Raw genomic sequence first — 26,646 nt, forward strand, 5'->3', positions numbered from 1 at the left:
GCCCGGCTGTTTCATCCTGAATCCAAAATAAATAAATAGATAAATAAATAAATAAACAATAAAAAGTTCAGCACATTCATTTGAACACATTTAGAAAATAAATGAATACACAATTTAAAAGATAAACATATACAACAAGTTATACACGTGTTATTCAGGTTTTTTAATATATATAACAGTATTATATGTTGCTTAATTCACCTCCAATTGTATGTGAGAGAGAGAGAAAGTAACAGAGAGAGAGCGAGAGAGAGACAGAGAGAGAGAGAGAGATTAACACCTGATTTAAGTTTATTAAGATAATTATATGCATTTATTTTAGTCAAATAAAAGACAGGGCTGAATAAAGGCCTGTATCCTGTGTTCACACTGACTTTGTTAAATCACATCAGTCCGGCTCCCCCTTTAACCACTTACCATTACATTAAAAAGGTGGTGATTCCTCTACCAGACACCATACACGACCAGTCAGGAAGGAGGACAGCAGTAAAACCTAACGTATTTCAACGCACGCTATTTCTAAAATGCAGGGTAGGCCCAGACTCACAACTACCCCACTAGGAGCTTGTGACATTTACATGATATTTTATTCTCTGTTTTATCTTCATGAATCTGGAATTCTGAATACTTTCCCCCGGTAATAGCCAGCAATACAGCTACTGTTATACCCCGAGCCGTGCGTCCTAGCGCACGGGCCAATAGCAAAATCATGAAGCTAAGGAGGCCTTCGTGGAGGGCGCACTACTCAGATTAGGGTTTGCTTTACATGTTGATGTCGTTCGGAATTTCACCCAAAATCAATCAGTTTACGTGCGTAATTTATCCACTTCTCGCACGGCAAAGGCGCACGGGCTTCGCAGACAGCAGGCGAGCGTGCGCGAGCGAGGCATTGTGCAGATGTTTAGCCCTCTCATACCTTTACAGGTAGATGGGGTCGATGCCCCCTGTAGTTACTCAATGGGGCATGAAAGGAAGGAGAGGAGTGAGCGTGTGTGTGTGTGTGTGTGTTCTATCCATGCGCACAAGCAAGGGACGTTTGCGTAAAGCCCCCTGTTTGGGGTGGGCTATTGTGCGCCTACAGGGTAGTAATATACAATTAGTGTCTTTACTGTGAGCACTTTCCGCCCACCACCCCTGACCACCCCACCACGTACGCCGTTGGCGCTGTACCGTGCGCTTTTACGCGCAGCTGTGGGACGTGGGACCCGGGACCCGGACGCGCGAAAGCTTGCAGCGTGTTACTGGCGCGCATAGTAGTGATGGGTAGGTCTGGAAAATGAAGAGTGAGTGAAAGAGCGCAGGGTGTGAGTGTATATGTGTGTGTGTGTGTGAGAGAGAGGGGGGGGGGCGCTACAGATTTCACGGTAAAGAGAATCTTCACGGCACACTTGTTCCTAGTAGTGTGTGTAAGGAGGCCGAGCAGGAGAGGAGGCTGTTGGAGTGGAGAGGAGGGGAAACGTTGACTCATCTTATTGCAGCAAATGCTCCCACTGTAGATTTATTCCTGGTATTCCTCGCGGTTGTGTTTCTGCACGGTAAAATCTCTTCCCCAGTGCGGAGTTCACTGGAGTGTTTCATTTGTGTTCAACCAGACCTGTTACACGAATACTCTAGGTGTTATTGCAGTGGCCTAGTGTAAGGGTCAACTCCATAAACCCTCTACATATAGGCCCACAATTCATTTCTTTTCCCACAGCTGCATTACTCCCATAATTAACAACAATTTCATTGACCCTAAAATAGAACCCTGTTGGACGCCACATAGAAACCAAATAATTCAAAGTAGTTTTTATGTATTGTGATTAATAACAGAATAATACACTTAAGGTTCAACAGGTTAATTCTTATAATGATGATGATTAATATTATTATTAGTGTTATTATTATTATTATTATTATTATTATGAATATTATTATTGCACTATTTTTCTTTGTACATTATAACACTAACTAATGGCTTCTATATCATACATTACTATGATCTTATATACCTATAATGCGTGTTTTATAACTGAGCTTCGACATCCATGTGTAATTGAACACACTCCTAACACTCCTCTCCGACTTGAGTTCCAGCACTCATGTTGCTCGGTACTGAAGGGTGGGCCGATGTGGAAGGAGGTCTACTCAGCTACCTCTCTGAGAGGAAACTTTCCCATGGAGACTCTTCCCAAAGAAGCATGTCCTTCATTCTAGCAAGACACAGGCTTTAGGTGAGTGTCTCTCTCTCTTTCTCTCTACATATTTTTTCCCTTCCTCTCTCTCCCTCTGTCTCTCTCTCCCTCTCTCCCTCTCTCGCTGTGTGTGCTAGCTTTCAACCGGGCTGAAAGGGCAAGTGCTGACCAGCCCTCTTTCTCTCTCTCTCTGTTACTAGGTCATGGAGCATTGAGGACCACCCCCCCCACCACCACCACCACCACACGCACAAAAGCACCCCCCTCCTCGCCCTCCACCACTGCCTCCTCTCCTGCATCCAGCACCTCCTGATCCCCCACCACCAGGGAGAGGGTAATTTAAGCTCTGTGTGATGTACCCTATTCATCACTGTCCCGCCGGCCCGCTTCAAAATTAAAGTCTGATCTACAAAGTTAAAGCGAAATGAGATAAAAATTGGCAGAGGTCAAGAAGGGTGGGGACCAGTCAAAACACAAGGCGCTGTTTCGGCTGCGTTTGATTTATGTTTTTGAGGAGGGCGGCCGAGAAATTAATACATTAACCCGTCACATCAGCTGGGGCCCGCAGCCTGGAACGTTTGACCGTTCGCAGTGCAGACGGGCCCCGAACCAGCTGATTGGGTCAGGCCGGAGCGAAGGGAGTGTGTAACAGAGTCTGGGGCCGAGAGTCGCGTTACCAGGTTGGATACGTCCATGTTTGAATGTTTACAGTACTGTTATTCTCTTACACTGGGAGAACAGATGACGGGCCACCGGTCGTAAGGCTAAACAGGCCGTGTTATTTTTGGAGCGATGGTTTCCTGAGAGTGGAGGAGAGCAGCTCTGGATATTTTGACTATTGATCATGAAACCAAATAGGGTTGAACTGAATGTTTCTTATTTGTTTTGTTTCATACGATCATTTCTCAAACATGCAGGAATGGCCAAGAATGGCTCCTGGAATGGCAAAGGGCAAAGGGAGGAAGATATTTTGGGAATGACTAGCGGTCTTACAGGAAGGGAACAGGTACAGGGTGAATAAGATTGATTATGAAAGAATAGCTCTTCTGGCTGGGAGGGTAAAAATGTGGCTAAGGACAAAAAAATAAAAAAAATAACAGGAAAAAAACGGAAGGAACGACTTCTGCTGTAATGGGCCGGAGTAAGTCTGCCTGATTGGGAGAAATGACGTAAAGCAACAATGCTGAGATATGCCTGATTGAAGGAGCATGTGTATGTGTGTGTCTGTGTGTGTGTGTGTGTGTGTGTGTTCATTTGAGCGAGAGACACAGGCAGAAAGGGGGGGGGGATGGGGTAAAGAGGTAGAAATACAGTACTATTTACTGTATCTGCACAATTGCAGTTCCTCCAAACAGTGAATATGAGTGTCTGTGTATGTGTGTGTATGTGTGGTGATGGTGGGGAGAGGGGGGCTATCAGGCCAAAAGCAAGAAAACAAGTATGTGTGGGTGTGTTTAAGCATTCAGACACAGATGCTTGTGTGAGGGAGCATGTTGAAAAGCTGATGTGTGAGTGTGTGTGTATTTATATGTGTGTGTATGTGCTTTGTGTGTGTATGTGTATGTATGTGTGTGTGTGTGTGTATGCGATTGTCTTGCATCTCGGTGTGCGGGTCCTGATCCGCAGTGCTGTATGGTAAACAGGAACGCTTTCCCTGGAAGGAGGAATTTCCCCCAGCAGCCCCCTATATCAGTAATAGTGGCGGTAATGAGCTGCAGCTGTCAGAGCGCTTTCCGCTCCTCGTCCCTGATTCATGTTCCTGCTGCACAACATCTACAACTGGAACAAATGTTTACCCCAATGAGAAGCAGGCAAACACGCCCTGCCCGCCGCATGGCTCTTAACAGACTAACTAATGGCCCCGGCCCTATTTTAGCCCTTTTAATAATGCAGGCTGGTCTATGAGATGCAGACCTACCCTGGGAAAATAGTGCTGACCATTAAACGGCGGGCTTTTTTCCCTGCGTATGTGATGCTAAAAATGTGTAAAGGATAGGAGGCCGAGCTGAATTCAAGGCTGCTAGGATATTTTTCCCTCTACACCGTAACCTGTGGGCAACAGTATGCTGTTAGGTAGCTACTATGAAGATAATTGGTTATGGGAGTGAGACATTATGCAGGTTTATTATCCAGACATTATTTCTAAGACTTGGTATCCATTAACTACTGTACAATATTTGGAAACTACTGTAAAACTAGCATGAATGGTATGCAGCTATGAGCATGAAGGTGTGAAGTCTAGACCCAGATATGGTTATAGTCTGGTACACTAGATCATAATAGCAAAAATATTATAGAATGATATGTAATAGAAATGCAATAGAATAGACAGGGATGGGAATTTCACAGAATAGAGAACAGAAGACAAGACAAAACAGAATAGAATAATACATAATAGACATTTTAGAGAATGTAAAGGTATGCTTGATGTAGACTAGAACTGTAATAGAAGTATAATAGCAATGTAATAGAAAATAACATGACAGACTAGAATAGAATGATATGTAACAGACATTTAATAGAACACAATGGAATTCACTGTGAAACTTTAACTTCAAAATTATATGTAATAGAAATATAATTTAGAGTAGAATAGAGTAGAATAGAATACAACCATTCAGAACAGGGATTTAATAAAATAGAATAGATTGGAATTGCACATCCTAGAAATGTAATAGAATTAAACAGAGAAAGAGAACAGAATACAGTAGAGCAGAATAGAATAAACATTTAATATAATAGAATAGATTGGAATGAGAAATGCTTGAAGTGTTAGTGTTAGAAACACATTAGGAATGTAATAGGATAGAACAGAATAGAATTTAATGAGATGTTATAGAAATGTAAAAGAACTAAATGAAAAGACCTACACATGTGAGTATCACAAAATAGAGAATGAAACGATTGAGAATAATAGAATGACATGTAACATAAATATTTCATGGACTAGAATGAAATATGATGGGTAAGAAATAGAATTCAAAAGGGTGATATTTCGTAGACATTTAGAATAGAATATAATTTAATGAGATGGATAGAATAGAATAGAGTAGAGCACTAAATGGATAGAATGAGATTTAATAAAGATTTCATAGAATAGAATGCAATGGCCCTAGAAATTCAATACAGTATGACTAATGATGGAATAGAATAGAATAGAATAGAATAGAATAGAATAGAATAGAATTGGATGTAATGGATATGTAATAAAATAGAATAAAATGGCCCTGAAATTTAATACAGTATGACTGAGAATGGAATAGAATAGAATAGAATAGAATAGAATAGAATAGAATTGGATGTAATGGAGATGTAATAAAATACAATGAAATGGCTCTGAAATTCAATACAGTATGACTGAGAATAGAATAGAATAGAATAGAATTGGATGTAATGGAGATGTAATAAAATAGAATGAAATGGCCCAGAAATGTAATACAGTATTACTGAGAATAGAATAGAATAGAATAGAATAGAATAGAATTGGATGTAATGGAGATGTAATAAAATAGAATGAAATGGCCCAGAAATGTAATACAGTATGACTGAGAATGGAATAGAATAGAATAGAATAGAATAGAATAGAATTGGATGTAATGGAGATGTAATAAAATAGAATGAAATGGCCCTGAAATTTAATACAGTATGACTGAGAATAGAATAGAATAGAATAGAATAGAATAGAATTGGATGTAATGGAGATATAATAAAATACAATGAAATGGCTCTGAAGTTCAATACAGTATGACTGAGAATGGAATAGAATAGAATAGAATGGAATTGGATGTAATGGAGATGTAATAAAATAGAATGAAATGGCCCAGAAATGTAATACAGTATGACTGAGAATGGAATAGAATAGAATAGAATTGGATGTAATGGAGATGTAATAAAATAGAATGAAATGGCCCAAAAATGTAATACAGTATGACTGAGAATGGAATAGAATAGAATAGAATTGGATGTAATGGAGATGTAATAAAATAGAATGAAATGGCTCTGAAATTCAATACAGTATGACTGAGAATAGAATAGAATAGAATAGAATAGAATTGGATGTAATGGAGATGTAATAAAATAGAATGAAATGGCCCAGAAATGTAATACAGTATTACTGAGAATAGAATAGAATAGAATAGAATAGAATAGAATAGAATAGAATAGAACTGGATGTAATGGAGATGTAATAAAATAGAATGAAATGGCCCAGAAATGTAATACAGTATTACTGAGAATAGAATAGAATAGAATAGAATAGAACTGGATGTAATGGAGATGTAATAAAATAGAATGAAATGGCCTAGAAATATAATACAGTATGACTGAGAATGGAATAGAATAGAATAGAATAGAATAGAATAGAATAGAACTGGATGTAATGGAGATGTAATAAAATAGAATGAAATGGCCCAGAAATGTAATACAGTATTACTGAGAATAGAATAGAATAGAATAGAATAGAATAGAATAGAATAGAACTGGATGTAATGGAGATGTAATAAAATAGAATGAAATGGCCCAGAAATGTAATACAGTATTACTGAGAATAGAATAGAATAGAATAGAATAGAACTGGATGTAATGGAGATGTAATAAAATAGAATGAAATGGCCCAGAAATGTAATACAGTATTACTGAGAATAGAATAGAATAGAATAGAACTGGATGTAATGGAGATGTAATAAAATAGAATGAAATGGCCTAGAAATATAATACAGTATGACTGAGAATGGAATAGAATAGAATAGAATAGAATAGAATAGAATATCTGTGAATTAAGTGTCATATAAATGTGTGTTTTTTGAGGGTGTGGAGTTTTGACTCTGTCTGGCTGCCTCGGTCAGTTTAAACACGCTGATGTTGGTGTTTCTCATGTGTTTCTCTGCTGTAAAGAATGTTGTGATGTGAAAGTCACACTTACAGCCACTGGTTGCTGTCACGCTGCGGAGTGATGATGTGGAACTACACTGTTTTTAATACGACGTTTTCTTTTTTTACTTCTTTTTATTTGAGTGTTTTTCAGCCGTCCAGTATTTCTTCCTTTATTATTTATTTATTTTGCTGTTCAAAAGATCTTGCTTCTAGCTCCTATTCATGTCAGAGCTGTGTGTGTGTGTGTGTGTGAGTGTGTGTGTGTGTGTGTTTACTCTGCATGGCAGTAGATCTGTGACTCAAAATGGCACCACAGTGTGCCGTTGCATCCTGGCAGTGGCATTAATCACACTTTTTTAATTAGCGCGGACCGGCTTTATTAATTAGGTGTGATGCGGCACTGATATGGCCTCTCTCTGTCAGCCCTCCTTCCTCATCATGAGTACACACACACACACCACCACCACCACCACCCTCTAGCCATCAGACCTCCTCTCTCACAAGCAGATGTCTCAACCTCTCAGAGAGAGAGAGAGAGAGTGAGAGAGAGAGAGAGAGGTAGGGAAGGCAAGAGAGTGAAAGATAGAAGGACAGAGTAGGGCTGTAAAATATTAGAGCGATTACTTCACTGAGATGCTGAGAATGAAAAAGGTGAAAAAGCTGTGAAACACTGAAAAATTATGAATAGTTATTTAATTGAAGTAGTTAGGCTCTGGTGCTTGTAGTAATAACAATATTAAGATAATAAAATACATCATAATAAATGGCTACAATGTGGTATTTGTAGTGATAACAATAATGAAATCAATAAAAATAGCTACAACTAAATACTTGTAGTAATAACAACCCTGACATAATGAAATAAATAATAACAAATAGTTGCAATGTACTTGTAGTAAATTAAATACTACAACAATGTAATAAATGATAATAAATAGTTACAATATATTGCTTGTAGATGTTAGAACACTAAAATGACAGAATAAACAATGATACATAGTTACAGTGTAGCATTCATAGTAATTACAAAACTAAAGCCATGACATAAATAACAATAAATAGCCACAATGTAGTACTTGTAGTTACAATTTCAAAAATGATCTAATAAATCATAAAAATAGTTACAGTATTGTACTTGAAAATATGAACATTATAAAATACATCTTAATATAAACTTTCCATGCTTTAATAATGTTAAAATACTACAATGATGCACTGATATTCTGAATAGTATACTTTACAACCACATTTTAAGCAGGTTTACTGGAAATAATACATGTAAAAGATATTGTTACATTGTTTTTGAAAATATTATTTAGAAATAACTTTTGCTTTTAAGCTTTTAAAGTTAAAATGTAAACCTGAGTTGAACTAAATGTGTTATTTTACTTAGAGAAAGTGAGGTTTAACAACTTTGAGTGCATTTTTACAATATAGTATTAATTTGTAAATGCAATGCTAGGAAGACTTTTGACAAAAATAGTTTAACTTATTAAAATAGTAAAAACTCATTTTAAATGTTTCGATACAAAAACTGCATTTTAACTGTAAAATAAATAATAATAAAATATATATAAATATAAAATCTGTTAGAAATCTGTATTAAATAAAATACTACTACTTTTAGCATTGTAACTACTAATAATTACAATATATAGTAGCGATATGTAACTACTTGTAGCCACAATGCTACATGCTAAATAGTAAAAACTACAAAAATACACTAAAATAATAGAGAGCAATGTTAAAATACTGGGTGCAGTGTCGCAGCTCCGGAGCTACAATAATAAATGAGGGAAATAGAAAGGAGCTGAACAGTGCAGTGTGTAATGTAGGGGAGTGAGATAAAGAGACAGTGAAGGGGATTGTAAAAGAAAAGGACGGAAGGGATTGTGAGGGAGGGAGGGAAGGAGGGAGCGAGTGTTGGAGAGGAGAAGAGTGTGTGGCGAAAGGGAAAAGCAGGGTTGAGAAAATCAAAGCGTGTAACAGAGGGCGTACTGAACAACTGAACTGCCCACACAGCTCTAGTACTACACTCAACAGAGGAACAGAGCCAGCCCAGAGAATCAGCCCCTCTCTCTCTCTCTCTCTCTCTCTCTCTCACACTCGCTCTCTCAGTCTCTGAGCCACTTCGCTGTGCTGGTGTTTATCTTGCGCTGACATCCCTGGCCTCCTCCATTCCCCCTCCACTCCTGAGCACGCTAAACACACACTCCCAGAGTCGGCCGTAATGAGAGACAGAGACAGAGAGTGAGAGACTAAAGAGAGACATTGGTCACAGACTGTGAAATGGAAAGACAGAGGTACAGAAAGGGAAGGAAGGAAAGAGAGAGAGGGAGAGGCATTGAAACAGCCCTATAGCTGTCCACCTTTATATGAGAATGAATGAGTGTGGACCTGTGGTCATACAAAGGGTGTAAATCCCTGAGCTCACAGCGATCCGATTCCATTCCCACTGTTTAGGAAACGATTCAACACTGAAATCTGAAATCAACTCTGGAATCATGATTCGATTTGGTATTATTATTAGTTTTATCAGCCATAACATTAAAACCGCAACAGATGAAGGGAACTGCATTGATTATCTGGATACAATGGCACCTGTCAAGAGGTAGGATCTACGTATTAGTCAGTTATCTGAGCCACTTTGACGAGGGCCATGCTGTGATGCCTGGATGATTGGGTCAGAACAACTCCAAAACATCAGGCAGGCCTTGTGGGGTGTTTCCAGTATGCAGTGGTCAGTACCTACCAAAAGTGTTCCAAGAAAAAACAACCGGCGAACTGGTAACAGGGTCATGAGAGTCTCAGTCTCATTGATGCTACCCATTAAGGTCCCACCTGAAAATATACAGGACTCGAAGGATCTGCTTCTGACGTCTTGGTGCCAGATACCACAGCTCTCCTTTAGAGGTCTTGTGGGGTCCATGTCAAGGGGGGCTTACGATATTGTATTTTACAATTATATTATATTATATTATATTATATTATATTATATTATATAAATATATATACACAGTATTAGGCAGGTGATACTAATGTTATGGCTGATCGGTTTAAAAATGGTGGTCCTATGTAGTTTGTGTTAAGGTGGTTGCTAATCTACAGCTGGGGGGTGTTGGAGCATTTCTTTTGGTCACGGTGAAAGGGTTAGATATTGTCAAATTATGTCAAAAATGATGTAAAGTTAAATTAAAATGGAAATTTTACTGTATATATATATATATATACTTTATTTAGGATAAAATTCCTAAATGTAATTTGTCTAAAAAATGAGAGCATTTCTCATTGAACAATTAATGGATTATAATCAATTCTAACTTTCTAAAAATGATACAGTTGAACTGGCGTCCTTAATCAGATGCATTGATTCATTTTTACACTCCTAGTTCACACACACACACACACACACACACATAACCCCTGTCCTGCCTGTCTCATGCCTGAGATGTTTAGCGGGGAAAGACCACTGGAGCACTACAAATGAGCATCATAGGCGAACTAAAATGACAGACTTGAATCTAATGACTGATAAATTGGGAACTCAAAAACACACACACACACACACACACACGTGCATGCACACACACACACGCACATACACATACGCCATCACATGGTATCATGTTGATCCGTGGCTAGCCAGAGCGAACACGCTGGGTGTGTATTGTGTGGGTAAGCATGCTCCCTGCGGCCTTGTGCTCTCCTTTACAGGCCAGTGATTAGCATCCCTGCAGCTAAACCTAGATGCTAGCAGAAGTGACACTGGAGCAGTGGCTGCTGTATGCTTCCTGCCAGCCTTCATCAGCGCTGCTGTATGGCCTACCTCACGCCTCAGTCAAGGCTACACGGTCTGCCTTATGCATGTGAATGTGAGGAAATACAGCATGCAGTTTCAGAGGTGCGGCATGTTCGGGTTATGGTCAGTGCTAATTACTTTACGTGTAATAATAATAATAATTAGCAGTAGATTTTAAATGCTGAGTTTTTTGTTCTCATCCTTGAAATGCCTCTTTTTATCATTTGTTGAACTGCTTCTTACTCATAGCTGCAGGTTTTAGACTTTTAAACAATACAACGTAAAATAGATATTAGTACTTTAGTGATCCTTAAGGAAATTGCAGACAATTTATATCCAACATGTGGTTTAAACCAATGACTGAGATTATCTATCAATGTGGGGCTTGAAGTCTTCTCCCATACCTTATCCTTGTTCCCACCAGTCTCAAAATAATATGCATTATCCTCAAGGCCTCTGATATTATATATATATATATATATATATATATATATCAGATATACATTTAATGGATACAATGGATTGTACAGTATGAATAATAACATTGCACTACAGTTTTGTACAGTTGTTTTTTATTTAATGGTGATCAAGTGTTAAAGCACAAATACTGATTTAAACTTGTCTAGACGACTGCATTGTATAATTTCCCTTTTGTTATTTTCTGCTGTAACTATTTGCTGTATGTATTAACATCACTGGCTTTAGTATTGCATACAAAAAAAACCTGTATAATTAAACTACTAAGAACTCTGAACTAAGCATTAAAGCAGCATAATGAAACATTTCACATTTCTTACTCCCAAGCTCCCCCTACAGTCAGGAAGCATAATTTGCGCTTTGAACTTCTACTAAAGGGCAAGCTTTACATGTACCTTTTACATGCTGACAGATTCAGAATTGTCATTGAAAGGTAGAGAAGCATGAGGACTGACGGCGGTAGAGTAATATTACTGGATTTTATGCTAATATGACTCAGGTTACAGCGTTACACCGTTCTTACATAGTGCAGTTTCTGGCATGCTAGGTGTGGAGTAGCAATGATAGCAGTCCTAATCTCCCTATTAAAGGTCAGTGGAGCATCTTAGCTAAAAATGCTGCATAGTGTTGCTTTAATTACATATTTTTTTATGTTATTCTATTTTATGTTGAGTAATTGTGTGATATTTCAGTTCTTAATCGAGTCACAAAAAAAAACTTTATTTTTTGTTTTCAAGGGGTTCAAGGTTCTTTAATAAGAGCAATGATTATTTTGTTGCTGTCACATCTGAAACCTTCTTAACTTTCAGAGAAAGTCAGTGGGAAAAGATTTTATTCCAAGTAATTTGGGAGCATTTCTATTGGTCCATTAATCATAATGTTTTGACACAATGAAGAACAACTGCCACAATCTGTATATGTCAAAAGTCAAAAACAGCAAAATAGAGATACTAGGTTTCGCACGACATCCAAACTGTAGTGACCCATGAGAGAACCCAAGAAAACCTTCATGTATAATGACATTTATCACAAAAGTATTTCACTGTTAAAAAAAACACTTGCACAGAACTATATACCTAATATACCTATGAACCTAATATACAACCAAATCCTCACAGCAATGCTCCAAAATCTAGTAGAAAGCCTTCCCTGGACAGTATAGACAGTTACTCCAACAAAAACAGGATTACCTCTTTTTTTAATACCATTAATTTTGAAAGAAACAATAAATGAGCAGGTGTCCCAATACTTTTGTCCGTATAGTGTACCAGTAATGAATGACACAACACTGCTGGTCTCCGTGGAGGGCTTTTGTGTCTCTGTAGTAGAAGTATCAGTGTGACTGTGTGTGTGTGTGTGTGTGTGTGTGTGTCTGTGTGTCACTGGTGGTATCTGAAGGGGGGTTTCCCTTTGAATTAGGATGTGCTTTGGAGTGGATGAGCTGCTAAGCTGGCCTCACAGTGTCCTCTTTCCTCCTCCTCTCCGCTCTGGCTTTGAGAGGATTTAGACAGAGCTCTAACTTTAGTCCTGGTGCGGAAGACCAGCGAGGCTTTGAGCTAGCCTAAACTCTCCGAGCTAAATCCACTCCTTGTGAGGGCGCCGGCAGGTGCAGGGCAGAGCAGTTAGCAGGACCTCCTCTTCTAAAGCGGAAGTCCAGGGGGCAGGGGTCACATGCACAAACATGGGCTTGGGTGGGGGGGGGGGGGTGGTCTGGGAACCAGCTGCAGGACAAAACAAGGACTCCATGCTGAGAATAAGAGGGAGGGAGGAAAAAGGTGAGTAGTTAGACTTAGTTGGTGTGTAGGTGTTGAATATGATGCATGTTATAAAAGCTACACCCCAAAGAGAGAGAGAGAGAGAGAGAGAGAGAGAGAGAGAGAGAGAGAGAGCAAAATAATATACATAAAAACATCTTAAAATGTGGGTTTACTGAATCTGGTTAACAGCTGTGCCAAGAACATTTGTACAACAAAGGAAAGAGCCCAGCTAATCCATAGAAATATTTACTTTTATGAAATAAGATATACTTATCTTACATGTAAAATAAAAATAAATATTAATTCAATTAAATTACATTTAAAAATACATTAAATAAACAAAAAATAATGAATTAAAAAGCATCCAATTATTAAATATATACTTGTTAAGAAAATACAAAAGGGTAAACAAACAATAAGGGAAAGTGAAAAGAAGTGTCAGATTAGTACAGTATTAGTTTTTCACAATAAAACTCACAAATCATATTTTATTTATATATTAAATTTACATATTTTTTTACATCCATACAATATGTTTGTCAAATATGTAGTATACACACCCGCACCACTGGATCTATTGGATATATACTTGTTGAATCCTCGCAGATCATTTATCTATAGAATTATTGTTGAATGACTCCACTAACTCTTGGAGTCACAACACTGACAACTAAAGATAAGTTAATCTACTGTCTATAGTTCATCTAAAAACCTGTGTGAGCCTAGTCACTGTAGGACGAAACCAGGCTAATCTATAATCTATAATCTTTAAATGCTTTTTTAATCATTTTTGTTATTGGATATACTGTATGTTTTTGTAGCCACCAGTGATATAATTGCACATTTACTGTATATTGACTACACTAGTACACACCTGTGTCTACAATACACTCTTAGTCAGTACAGTGTAAGCAAGAGTCAGGCTAATCTATAATCTATCATTAATCTATCAATTCTTGTTATCTAATTGTTATTGAAAGTACTTTATGTTTTTTGTAGCCACCTGTGGTATAACTGTAATGTTGACTGTATCATGACTACACGCACTAGTGCACACTGGTGTGTAATTCGGTGCCAGGCTAATATATAATCTACAATCTATTATTAATCAATACATGCTAGTATATTTATTTTTATAGTATATATTTAATATATTTAGTATATACTGTATACTTTCAAAGCCACCAGTGTATACACTGTATACACTAATAGACACTAGTGACTACAATACATATGACCTTAGTCAGTACAGTGTATGCAAACGCCAGGCTAATCTATAATCAATAACCTATAATGAATCTAAAATTTTTTTATATATACAATTGGATATATACAGTGTTTTTTTTAAATAGCCACCAGTGGTGTAACTACATGTTTGCTGTGGCTAAACACACTAGTACTGGACAGTATCACACTGTACTGTATACTGTACTAAATGCTGTTTTTGCTGGCAATGATACAGTTGCACATTTACTGTATAATGCCTGCAGTGTGGCTGCAATGACTATGATCCTTATCAGCACAATGTAAACAAGCTCCAGGCTAATCCTAATCTATAATCCATAATTGATCATCTTTAATTGCTTTTGTTTCTCGTTTTTATTGGATATGCTGTACTGTGGCAGTTAAATGCACGTTTAGTGTATAATGACTAAACTCGCTAGTCCTAGCATAGCCTCATAGCCCTGTGTTCTCCAGCCAGCTGTCACGCAGAGCGTCTGCTCTGTGCTTTGATCCGAACAAATGAATGTTGTACATTAAAAGAATTCCTGGCTTGCTCTCGTGCTGAGGTCAGGCCGTTCCTACGGAGAGGTGAAGCACTCTCCGCCAGCGTCCGGTTGCGTTTTTACATTCGGGTGAGGTCATTTTCTTTTCAAATCGGAAAAGATCAGAAGAATCCGACAGGCCCTGGATTGGAGATACTATTACTGCGTTTTTATTGCCTTTAGCTTTGTGGGTTCGCCATGTCATTCACGCTCTAAAAGACAACCAGTGTCTTCCCCAATGCCGTTCCACGTCCGTGCCTTTGCTTGGAATGTTTTTTGATTCGTCACAGTACCATTGGACCACTCCGGCAGGGATGCACGTTAAATGGCTGAAAAAGCTTTTTAAGATGGCTCCTGGTCACCTCTCTCTCTCTCTCTCTCTCTCTCTCTCTCTCTCTTGCTCTCTCTCTCACTCACACACACATATACACAGATTCTCCCTTTTCCCTGGCTTAAATGGATAATGGGGAACTGGAATGACCTCATGCCCACACACAGGCATGCAAACGCACCCACCCCACTCTCCACCCTTCCCACTCCCCCTTGAATCTTGGCATTTATACTACAATGATGAAGGACAACTCACTGAAAAAAATAATAAATAAATAAGAGAAAATTAGCAGCAAAAAAAAAAATTAAACAACCCTCGAATGATTTCTAATAGCCTAATGCGTAATTATAATTCTTGGCTATTCAGCCAGTGAGCAAAAATAAAGGCAGCCGACGCAGTGCCAATCACCGCTCCGGCTCTGGATGATAATCTTTGCACGGCCGGCGCCATGGCAACCAGTATTAAGTGGACACTATAATCATATCATTAATTCAGCTTTGCGACCTCTTTGTCTCTATTTTTAAAACAGGTGAGAAAGTAGCAAGCGGCAGCCTCCGCAGACCAACACGACTCTCTTCTGGCTTGCAACATTCCTCCTCACTCACCGCGAAGCAATTTGCCTTTAGTGTTGATCACTGGCTAAGCAACGGGGGGCCACTTAATGCCTTAACTCAGAAAACACAAGACGCACAGAGGGAGAGAGTGTGTGTAGACGTTGGGAGTTGTGTAGACTGGCAGGGCTGTGTGTAGAACGAAGGTGTTTTTATTATTGTTATTTCTATTTTTTTATCCTGTAATCAAACGTGCAGTTTTTGTTTAGCATTTTTGCCACGAAGAAGAAGTCGTCCGCAGAGAGCCTAACACATTGGTTTCCCTGTCTTTATTTTCTCAGGGTGTCAAAGAATTCCTGGAAGATCATTTGGATGACTGTGGTTTGGATAAAGGTCAGAGCCACACTCTCACACACACTAATAAGCACTTTTTTAAACCACCATCACACAGCAGTACGACCGAATTCAACCTCCGCATTTAACCCATCCGTGGCAGTAAACACACACACACACACACACTAGTGATTAGGGCAATGAGGACACACACATAAGTTAGATCGCCTTGCTTAATGGCACCTTAGCCATGGATATAAGTCCTGGGGATTAATCCAGTGACTTGGGGATCCACCTCAGCTGTGGATGTTGGTTCTCTGAATTCAACCAGTAACCTAGAGATCCACCTTTGTTGTGGATGTTGTTTCTGGGACTCAACCTGCCAACCTAGGGATGCACCTCAGAAATGGATGTTGGCCTCTGGGATTAAACAGTAACCTAGGGATCCACCTCGGTTGTGGATGTTGGTTCTCTGAATTCAACCAGCAACATAGGGATCCAAGGTTGCCATGGATATTGGTTCTGGGAATAAAACCAGCAACCTATGGACCCACTTTAGCTGAGGATGTTGGTTTTAGGAATCAGACCAGAAACCTAGGGATCCACCCCAGTCGTGGATATTGGCCTCCGGGATCAAAACAGTAACCTAGGGATCCACCTCGGTCGTGGATGTTGGTTCTCTGAATTCAACCAGCAACCTAGGGATCCAGCGTTGCCATGGATATTGGTTCTAGTAATCAAACCAGAAACCTAGGGATCCACCCCAGCTGTGGATGTTGGTTCTAGAAATCAAACCAGAAACCTAGGGATCCACCTTAGCCATGGATATTGGCCTCTGGATTCTGGGATCACCTCACCTCATTCACAACTCCCCAACTCATCCCAAAAGTATTGGATGGAACACCCTCATTCCAGAGAACACAGTTCCTCCACTGCTCCACGGCTCAATGCCGGAGGCCTTTATTCCCCTCTTGCCTACACCTGGCATTAGGCAGCATGGTGCCAAAAGGGTTAATGTTTATGTGCTCCAGGGAGTCCTATTCTATTGGCAGTACTTAAAGACCAGACAATCTGTGTGTGTGTGTGTGCATGTAAACATCTGACCTGCCTTGTATTTACACTCTCTGGCCATTTTACAATGAACACCTACTATACACAGACATGTGAAAACTGGGACACCACATATAAAAACCTTATTATTTAAACATTATTAATCATTATTAAACATTATTGGACATTTGATATTGTTTGATATATACAGTATGACTTCTGGAGCTGTGTTTTTTATGGATAAGTCTTTAAAACAAGGGTTTCCTGCTTGCACTCTATGCCACATTAAGGTTCTATGATAACATTTTAGGTTTATTGGAAGTTTCTTTATGCATCTTGTGGTCTGCTCTTGGGCTGAACTTGCTTGGACGGCCTGACCTGTCCATGTCTGATTTCTGCTAGTACTATCTTTTCAAACCCCGTCCCTGACTCACATACACCTACAACCTTCTTTCCGAAGGCCTCAGAGAGCTCTGTGGAGCTCGACACAGTGATCTTCATCTCTCACTTCATCAATCAAGGGCAAACCAGACTTATGTCTGAGGTTTAAAGAAGACAGGCTCCTCCAGAATCCTCTCTAACCATGTTCTGATCGTCTGCAGCTGATGTTCTGCACCTGATTGTAATTGTAGGCAGTAGTAATGAACACAGGGGTGTCTGATCTTTTTCCTATTAGGTTTCTATTAATTATATTTTACTAATGGTTTTTAAGTCCTTCAGGTTAATGTGTTTAGTTATATTACCTCCATTATTGGCAATATTGTTAAATGATGATCAAACATCCATTTTAATGTTTAAATGTGTTAAAAAATCATATAATCATAAGTGATCTGTTCATACATCTACAGTCAAACACTCATTTTTAAACAGAAATAGTGAAGCACGTCTCTCCAACAGAGATACACAGATAACTTTGCGAATCGACAGACACATATGTGTAGATACAAGTAAATAAACAAGTCATAAACAGCTCATATAGATGAAAGCAGACATGCGTAAAATATCTGTCTGACTCAACACATTACTTTTATTGCGATGTGGAAATATCACTCATCTCCCATCTGCTGATCACACTGTCTCTCTCTCTCTTTCTCTCTCTCTCTCTCTCTCTCTCTCTCTCTCTCTCTCTCTCTCTTTCATTCTCTTTTCTTGCACATGCTCTCCTCCACATCATGATCAGCAGCATCATCATGGTGACACACACACATCCACCGTCAGTGGGTTGCACGGGGCGGAGTGGGCTCTGACAGTACAGCGAGGCAGAACACAGGAAGCACATTAGTTATCAGCTCCTGTCGTCTACACCTTTTCACATCCCATCACAGTTACATCCCTCCGTCCGCCGCTTTGCGCTTCCGCAGCACCCCCCCCCACCCAAAAGTCCTGCCCTGCTCCACTTCTGTAGCAGCCTGCCCCATGCACACTTCACAATACACACACGTGCAGACGAGCAAATGAAATATTTACACCCGGGACAGAGGCGTCAGGGCAAGAGGAAGAGGAGATTGAAGGAATGCTTGGTGAAGAGAAAGAGAGAGAGAGCATTAAAACAGAAAGACAGAGAGAAGAAATGAAAGAAAGAACCTGAAAAACAAAAGAACAATCAAAAGAGAAAGAATAGAAGAAAGACAGAAAGATGCAGAAAATCATAAAACCAACAAGAAAGAAAGAAATAACAGAAGGAAGGAAGCAAGACAGAAAAAATGAACCAGAAGAAAAAAGAAACAGCAACAGTTAAAGAACAAAAAAAAAGAAAGAAAGGAAGAGAAAGTAAGGAAGACATAATGAAAGATAAAATCAGGCAAAGAAAAAAAGGAGGGAAGGAAGGAAGGAATAAAGAAAACAAGCAGAAAAGCAACAGTTAAAGAAAAAGAAATTATCAAAAAATAAAAGAAAAATAAAGAAACAAACAAAGTAACTGATCATTAAAAAATGAAAGTAGCAAAAAAAAATAATAAGCAATCCAGCAATTTTTTTTTAATATTATTAAATGCTGATCAAACATCCTTTTGATTAAATCTGTAAAAAAAATACATTTCTCATTTTTTCATATGATCATAAGTAATCTGTACATGCACCTTCAGTCATACGCTCTAAACTGAAGTCATGCAGTTTAGAGCAGTCATCCTAACTGGAAATGGTGAAGTGCATCTCTCCAACTGAAATACACAGAAGGAAAGAAGGGAAGAAAGAAAGAAGCAGATAAGCAAAACACTTTAAAAACAGTTAAACAAAAGAAAGAAAAACATAAATAAAGAAGGGAGACAGTAAAAAAGAAAGAACTTAAGGAAGGAAAACAATGAGAAAGTAAGTAAGAAAGAAAGAAGCAGAAAAGCAAAAGAAAAAACCAATAAAAAAACAAATGGAAGAAAGAAAGAGGCAGAAAGCAACAGTTAACGAACAAAAAGAGAGAAAGAGAAAGAGAGAGAGATAGAGAGAGAGAGAGAGAAGAAATTAAAGAAAGAAAGAACGAAAGAAGCAATCCAGCCAAAGAAAACCATCAAAGAAAGAGAGAAAGAAGATTAACCAAATAAAAACAGAAAAGCAAAGAATCAGATGAAAGATGGAAGGAAGGAAGGAGAGAAGAAGCTGCATAAAAGGAAAAAAAAGATAAAGAAGCGGTCGAGTAAAAGATGAGAGAGAGAGCGTGAGGAGGAAAGCAGGGGTCGTGGGAGTGTGAATCAAATCCATTTCTATCCTCAGAAGCTGCTGAACCGCTGGTGAAACGCTGGTGTTTATAATTTGGACTGTATGATTGTGAAGAGTGTGTAGAGCTACGAGCAGAGACCCACCGAAGCAGCACACACTCACAGCATAGCCCTGAGATCCAGTCAGAGCCACTGTATAACCTTTAATGTTCCTAATGCCATCTCTATGCTCTAGCTTGCTATACCACTCCTGTGTGCTGCTGTACTGTGGTTGAGTCTGTGGTAAATCACACACTGAATTCCAGGTCTCTCTGTTTACACTCTGTATGAACAGGTCGGAGTCTGCAGAAGAGCTGTCCTCAAAAAAGGACAAAAAGGTAGGATATCAAGGTGCTATTCAACTGAACAGTAATTACTGAAATTCGCTGTCATGCAAAAATCTTGTACCTCCATTTTCGCCATTTTCCACTTTTTGGCATAATGCGAATCTGGCAGTTTCACGACAGACGGACCAATAGAAATGCTCCAAAATGACTTGAAATGAACTATTTTTACATTGACTTCCATTGACTCCTGTAAAGTTGTCCTTTTGGAGATATGAGGCTTTTGCGTGACAGTGAGGATATTTAGTTACACAGTGACTCCTTATAGACGACTCCTTATAGTCCTCTGCCTTTCTGATGTTCATGTAAACGTTGGTTTAGCATAGACTTCTAAGACACACACAGCTCACAGAGCATGAGGACGACTGAAACAGAAGTCTATGTATGTGTGTGTGTGTGCCTGTGTGTGCCTGTGTGTGTTGGGTGGTATTAGTCGGTGTGCTTTGCCCCCACTCACAGCTCCTAATTATTTTCTTAGTCAGCCGAGTGTGCGGAGTTTGGCCCGCGAGTTGTACAAATGCTTATTTAAGCTGTGTAACTGACATCCATATGGTTTTCATCATCATAAAGAACCGTTTGAGCAGCTTATGTTTTCACGAGGCCGCAAGCTCTGGCCTGTCTGTCAAACACACTGCTTCGGAGCTGCTCTGCAGCATTCCCTGGAAACGCCATCGTCTTTCCTGCTTCTCCGAGTTTGCTCAGTTTTCTGTATTCCCAATTTCTTTTAATTAAAGCATCTGAAACCAGCACTTCTTGAGAGTTGTGGTCTTTTAAAGGAAGTAATGAGAAAATTCAATTTTAATTGAAAGAAAAGTAATTTAATAAACTAATTTGATTCGATTTTGTGCTGTGCGGGACAGACTTATGAAAGTTCCACTCAGAAACGTATCACTGCCACACAAACAACAAATCCTTGTATCTTTAAAATGGAAAATTTACTGGAGAAGAAAAAAATTACTTCTGAACTGCCAATGGAAGTCAATGTAAAAAATGTTTTATTAATTTTGGAGCATTTCTATTGATCCATTTACCATGAAATATTGCCACGATGTAAAGAATAATGACTTTCTAATTATGTCAAAAAGTGAAAATCAGCTAAAAGTTTGATTTAAATGTTTTTATCTCATTTAACTTCTACAACTTCTAAAACGTTACTGCTGTTTTGCTTTACTATTTAACTGTAATTACACCATTTCACAAAAAATTATTTCATAATTGATACAGCTACTTCCATATTTTACAGTAATTCATGGTATTATATGGACAATAATAGAAAAAATATTTACAGTAAACATACCTTAACTCTACCTCTTTTCCTATTTGCTGAAATGTAAATGGAATAATTTCCATTGCTACCCATCTATTTTCCAACATTTACATTTACCTTTAAGGTCTGTAGCAGATGCTCTTCTCCAGAGCATCTACTTCACTGTTCACTCAGAAAATACCCTCAGCTAGTTTGTAAAGGCTTGGATCCAAAAGATCTCTCTAAGCTTAGATTCTACTAAATACAGAAGCCAGTATGGAGACCATAATACTTGGCACTACACTTCGCCCACATACTCCTGGAAGTGTACACAAGAACAACATAAACAATATCTCCTCTTTTACTTATAAGCACAAATGTGGCATTTTTTTAAACAGTTCAGTCAACTAAAATGAAAAATAATGGACATTGAATTTCATCATGCTTCTGTTTTCACCAGACTATGCCCACTCACAGGTCCTAGACTCTGAATGGGCCTACACTTCAAACCCTCACTCCTATCACTGCACAGCATAAATATTAGTTTCACATTAGTCAGTGGGTAATAAGTCATAAAAGATGAGTGATACATGTATAATGAATCTGGCTTTTAAGGGGTTAAAGCAGAATTGGTAAAAGCCATGTTTCGTTTGATTTGAATGAACCAACATCGAGAGCACATGTACATTCACACATTCTACCATCAGTAATGAGCGATGAAGATTTATCGTCCATAAGCCCACAGCCTCACATAAGCCAACACAGATGCACAGCACCATGGCAGTGGAAGTGGAAAAATGATCACACACACACACACACACACACACACACACACACACACACACACACACACACATTAATACACTTAGTACTTGAGTTTCTATTCAATGTCAGGACTTGACAAAATTGTTCTACATAGCGCTGTATTTCCTCACTGCCAGAACAAAACTGTGTATCACCAAAACAGTAGCTTGGAAGTCAAGATTTTGGAGTATGTTTATTGGTCCATTCATCATAAAATTCTGACACAATGTAAAGAACAACTTCTGGATTCAGGTAATGTGAAAAAGTAGAGGAAAAAAATAAAAATAAAATAAATAAATTATATATATATAGTTTTATAACAAATAAAACTATTATTATTATTTAAAAATAAATAAAAAAATTTAATATTTAACCAGGTGAAGAACCATTGTCAAAGTTATATATCGAACCATTAAAGGAAAAATAGAAGGTACTCCTGTCCTCAATATTAATTTTATTTAATTGATGTTTTAAGTCATTGTCTACAGCTCATGTTCACTCTAGACTCCTCAAAATGTATCTTGTATTTTTAAATAAAAAAATAATATTTCATATTTATTTATTTTTGTATTTGTAAATGATTTGAAATTTTAGTTTTGGAGTACAGGCTTCTTAGTGGAATCATTTTACAGCCTCAATAAACTGCTTTTATATGGTTAAAAAATGTGATTCCAAACTTTTGAATGGTAATATATATACAGTATATAAGAGACCATATGGAATAACCTAACCCTACACTCTCAGCAAGAAAGGGTGTACTCATACCAACAGTGGAACTGTGGAGTGGGGCGATTTTTATTAGGACCCTTAAAGAACTGTAAACAAGAAGGTTTCCAACATGGACCCATTTAAACATTCACAATGGGCCCTTAAGTTGTCACGGTTCTCCATACCCTTAAAGAATCCTATTTTTAAGGTGGAACCTTCACCTCAGTCAGCAAACCGTTTTACTGTCTCAGATTTACAAAGTGCCATATGTATAAAACACAAAGTGAGGACTTCACAAAGTCCTGGTTGTCTCTGGTTTCCCTACAAAGGACAAAAACAAAATGACCCCCACCCACACACACACACACACACCCTTGAAGGGGTTGATGTCAGGACATGGTGTATAAATCCAGAGTGATGTGAGGACGTGCTCTCCTGCTGTGCCGAAGAACAAATGTCCACTTTGGACCTCCATATTCTCCACATTAAAGCAAGGCACAGGCCAGTTTAACTGATCAGAACACACGCACACATGCACATATGCACATACACACACACACACACACACACACAGCAGTCAATCTGATCACAGCCAGGCCGCTTGGAAGCATGTCAGTGTCAGAGACGATTGTTTGGGAGATGTAATTCTGTGTAAAAACGTTGGAGTTTCTCGGCGCAGTAGTTCTTTGCTCAGTATTACTTTAAATAAACATTGCGATTCCAGCTTGAGTTTGTGAATAAATAGAAGAAAAGGGAAGCAGCGGATTTCCTCCACTGATTGCACCCAGATGGGAAAGGGCTTCTGGAGCTGGTTAGCTGTCGATTAAGAGGGAAATTCAGAGTAATTCAATAAATACAGCTGCTATAGAAACTGGATTTTAATGTGTCATAACACAAGCCGAGAAAACTCGTTCCCTCTCTATTCCCTCTGTTCTCTCTGCCTCTCTCTCGGCCTCTCTCTCTCTCGGCTGTACACACACACGCTCATTTCGATCAAATGAAATTTGAAAAACTCTAAAATGCAGAACAGATGACAGCTGTATATGTGATGGCAATAAAACTAAGATGTTGTATTGGTGTGTAATTTAGGAGAATTTGGCAAATAATACGCTAAAAAAATAAATTTACTTTTTTATTTTTCTTCAACAACATCTCTTCAATTAAAATGCTGCTACTAAAGCACTGTCACTATGAACCCAGGAATCACTGTTTGAATACCAGGTCATGGCTGGCATCAGCAGCCAGAGCCCAAAAGAGCACAATTGGGTCTTGGGTAGGTGTCTCTCTCTCCCCTCCATGTCACTTGAGTGTGATGTTTGTGATTGTAATGGGCCTCTTCTAGTCGATGCATCAGCTCTGGGTACCTGAGGCTTTCCTCAGAGCGCATTGGTTGCCTGGTGATGTTGCATCAGCATCAGTTCGAACAGAGGTGGTGGCTGGTTCAGTATGTGTCGGGGGAGACGTGTGCCAGTCCTCATCCTCCCAGTGTTGTGGGCATTGAGGGGAAAGTACAAACGAGTGGGTTGGGTAATTTGCTATCTACAACTGGGGAGGAAAACGGGGTAAAAAAAAAAAAAAGGAAATTGATGTTCTTATGCAAAATTTCTAAAAGATGTACAGAAGAAGGAAAATACCTTATTAAATTAACTCAAATTTAAATCATTAAAAATAACAACTGCCAGACTCATATTTTGTCAAAAATTGAAAAACAAAACAAAAACAAACCAGTATATTTATATGAGTGCATTAAAAACTGAGATGCACAGATATGGGAATTGTGTGATAATGCTGTTGATCCCAATACGTTCTTGAACTCTCCAGACTGGGGCCAAATGCGCTGGATTAGAATTACAGATACAACATACACTTCATGGACATAAATATTGGGACACAGCTCTTAATCATTGAATTCAAGAGTTTCATTCAGTCCTACTGGTGCCACAGGTATTGTTGAAGATATTGTTTCTATGTGGAACCATGACAACCCAAAGGACCATGTGAATATATGGTTCTTTTCCTGGTTAAATGGTTCTTCTATATGATGGAAAACATCTTGGTCATGGTTCTGAACCATTTATTCGTGTATAGAACCATTTCTTCTTCTTTTTCTTCTTCCTATTCTTCCTTCTTATCTACTAACTCCAGTATGCCCACATTGCCAAAAATCCTACATCTCACCTGAAGGGGATTTGACCATTCAAACAGAATGAAACAAGGCCCTTCAGATGGTGAGTCTGTACAAACTCACTATCTGCCCCCCCCCCAACATTCTCTTTTCCCTATTCCTCATCACTCACAATACCTCACACTGTGTGTGTGTGAGACAGAGAGAGAGAGAGAGAGAGGCAGAAAAAGAAAGAAGAGAGAGATGATCAAATCATCATATGGAAAAGTGCAGTGTGAAGAGAGCAGGACGCAGAAAGGTCAGAGACAGTGGGTAAAACGAATGAAGGCTAATGATTAACTCAACCTTTATCTAATCAATAATCATTTATCCAACAATATTACCCCCAGCCTTGGCCCATTCTCCATTAACCCAGCCCAGACGCCACTGGCTGGGTTGTCTCAGTGCGTCAGCTTTATGGGCTGAATCGGTGTAAGGACTGCAGAATGCTTTAGGAGCCTTGCTCTGCCCCTCCACGTAAGATCAGCTCAGGAGGACAAGCATCATACATCAGAAAGAAAATTATACAAGTGGGAAAAATGAATGGATGTTCAGTCATTATAAAGCAAATCAGATTAATCAAATCAATTAAAATTAGAGTTTATTTGCCATGCACAATCATAAACAGCATAGCTAGCAGTGACATGCTCTTATGACTGTCTAATCACACTGCCAATCAAGGCAAACAGACAAAATGGGGAAAGTTGGGTAAAATAAAACAGCAATTATAAAATATAAATATAAAAATATTAAATAATAAATAAAATAATATGTATATGCATATATGTAAATAAAAAATGGAATATGCACATGGAAGAGATAGAACATTAGATTTAATTAAGAATATTATATTACGTAGGCTATGAACTGGACACTGGACAGTGGAAGTACATCCAATGTTGGGGTTAAGAATAAATTGGTGTAGTGCACTGGATAACACAAGTAGCCCTGGATAAGGGCATCAGCCAAATGGTATAAATGTAAAATATTGAAAGTATAATTATTGAAATATTGAAAATTATTATGTAAGTTAACATACAGTTGCTGTTATAAAACCTTGGAAATCTTCTGAACCCACTTTTTTATATTTATATTAAGGCCACTACCCGTTAGACAGGACCAGTAGAAATGTCCTAATGGTGGATGTCTACAATTCTCTGCACTATAAATATTATTTAATTTTCATGATGTCTAATTTTTGTCCTCACACGAATGTACCCTTTCTGTAAATATGCAAAAAAATACCTGTCTGAACTAGTTCTTGTGCACTAAAAACTACGTTTACTATCTGCTTCCTCCTGGTCAAAGTTGTGGTGGGTCTGGAGCTCTCCTGGAATCATTGGGTGCTAGGCAAGTATACCCCCCGGAGAAGCGCGTGCAGGTGGGTACCACACACACACACCAGTTCCCTCACACACTCACACCTAGGGGCAATTTAGCATGGCCAGATCCCCTACCATGTGTTTTTGGGAGGAAACCTTTGCAGACATGAGCAGAACACACCAAAGTCCTCACAAACCGAGTCTGGAGTGAGGGTTGAAGCTACAACTCCAGGCCTCTGCAGCTGTGCAGCACATACACTT

General features: G+C 38.6%; 1 long non-coding RNA gene across 2 annotated transcripts; it reads left to right on the forward strand.

The window, feature by feature from the left end:
* The first annotated feature begins 1,889 nt into the window (after positions 1 to 1,889).
* Positions 1,890 to 26,646, forward strand: LOC140547826 (uncharacterized). Of its 2 annotated transcripts, XR_011978510.1 has the most exons (5): positions 1,890 to 2,213; positions 2,375 to 2,508; positions 16,069 to 16,120; positions 20,093 to 20,135; positions 26,372 to 26,646. It is a non-coding gene; the product is annotated as an uncharacterized lncRNA (long non-coding RNA). The 2 variants fall into 2 exon arrangements; XR_011978509.1 differs by lacking the exon at positions 26,372 to 26,646 and having other exon boundaries at positions 20,093 to 20,879.

This window comes from Salminus brasiliensis, chromosome 25, assembly GCF_030463535.1.
Source record: "Salminus brasiliensis chromosome 25, fSalBra1.hap2, whole genome shotgun sequence".
Taxonomy (NCBI): domain Eukaryota; kingdom Metazoa; phylum Chordata; class Actinopteri; order Characiformes; family Bryconidae; genus Salminus; species Salminus brasiliensis.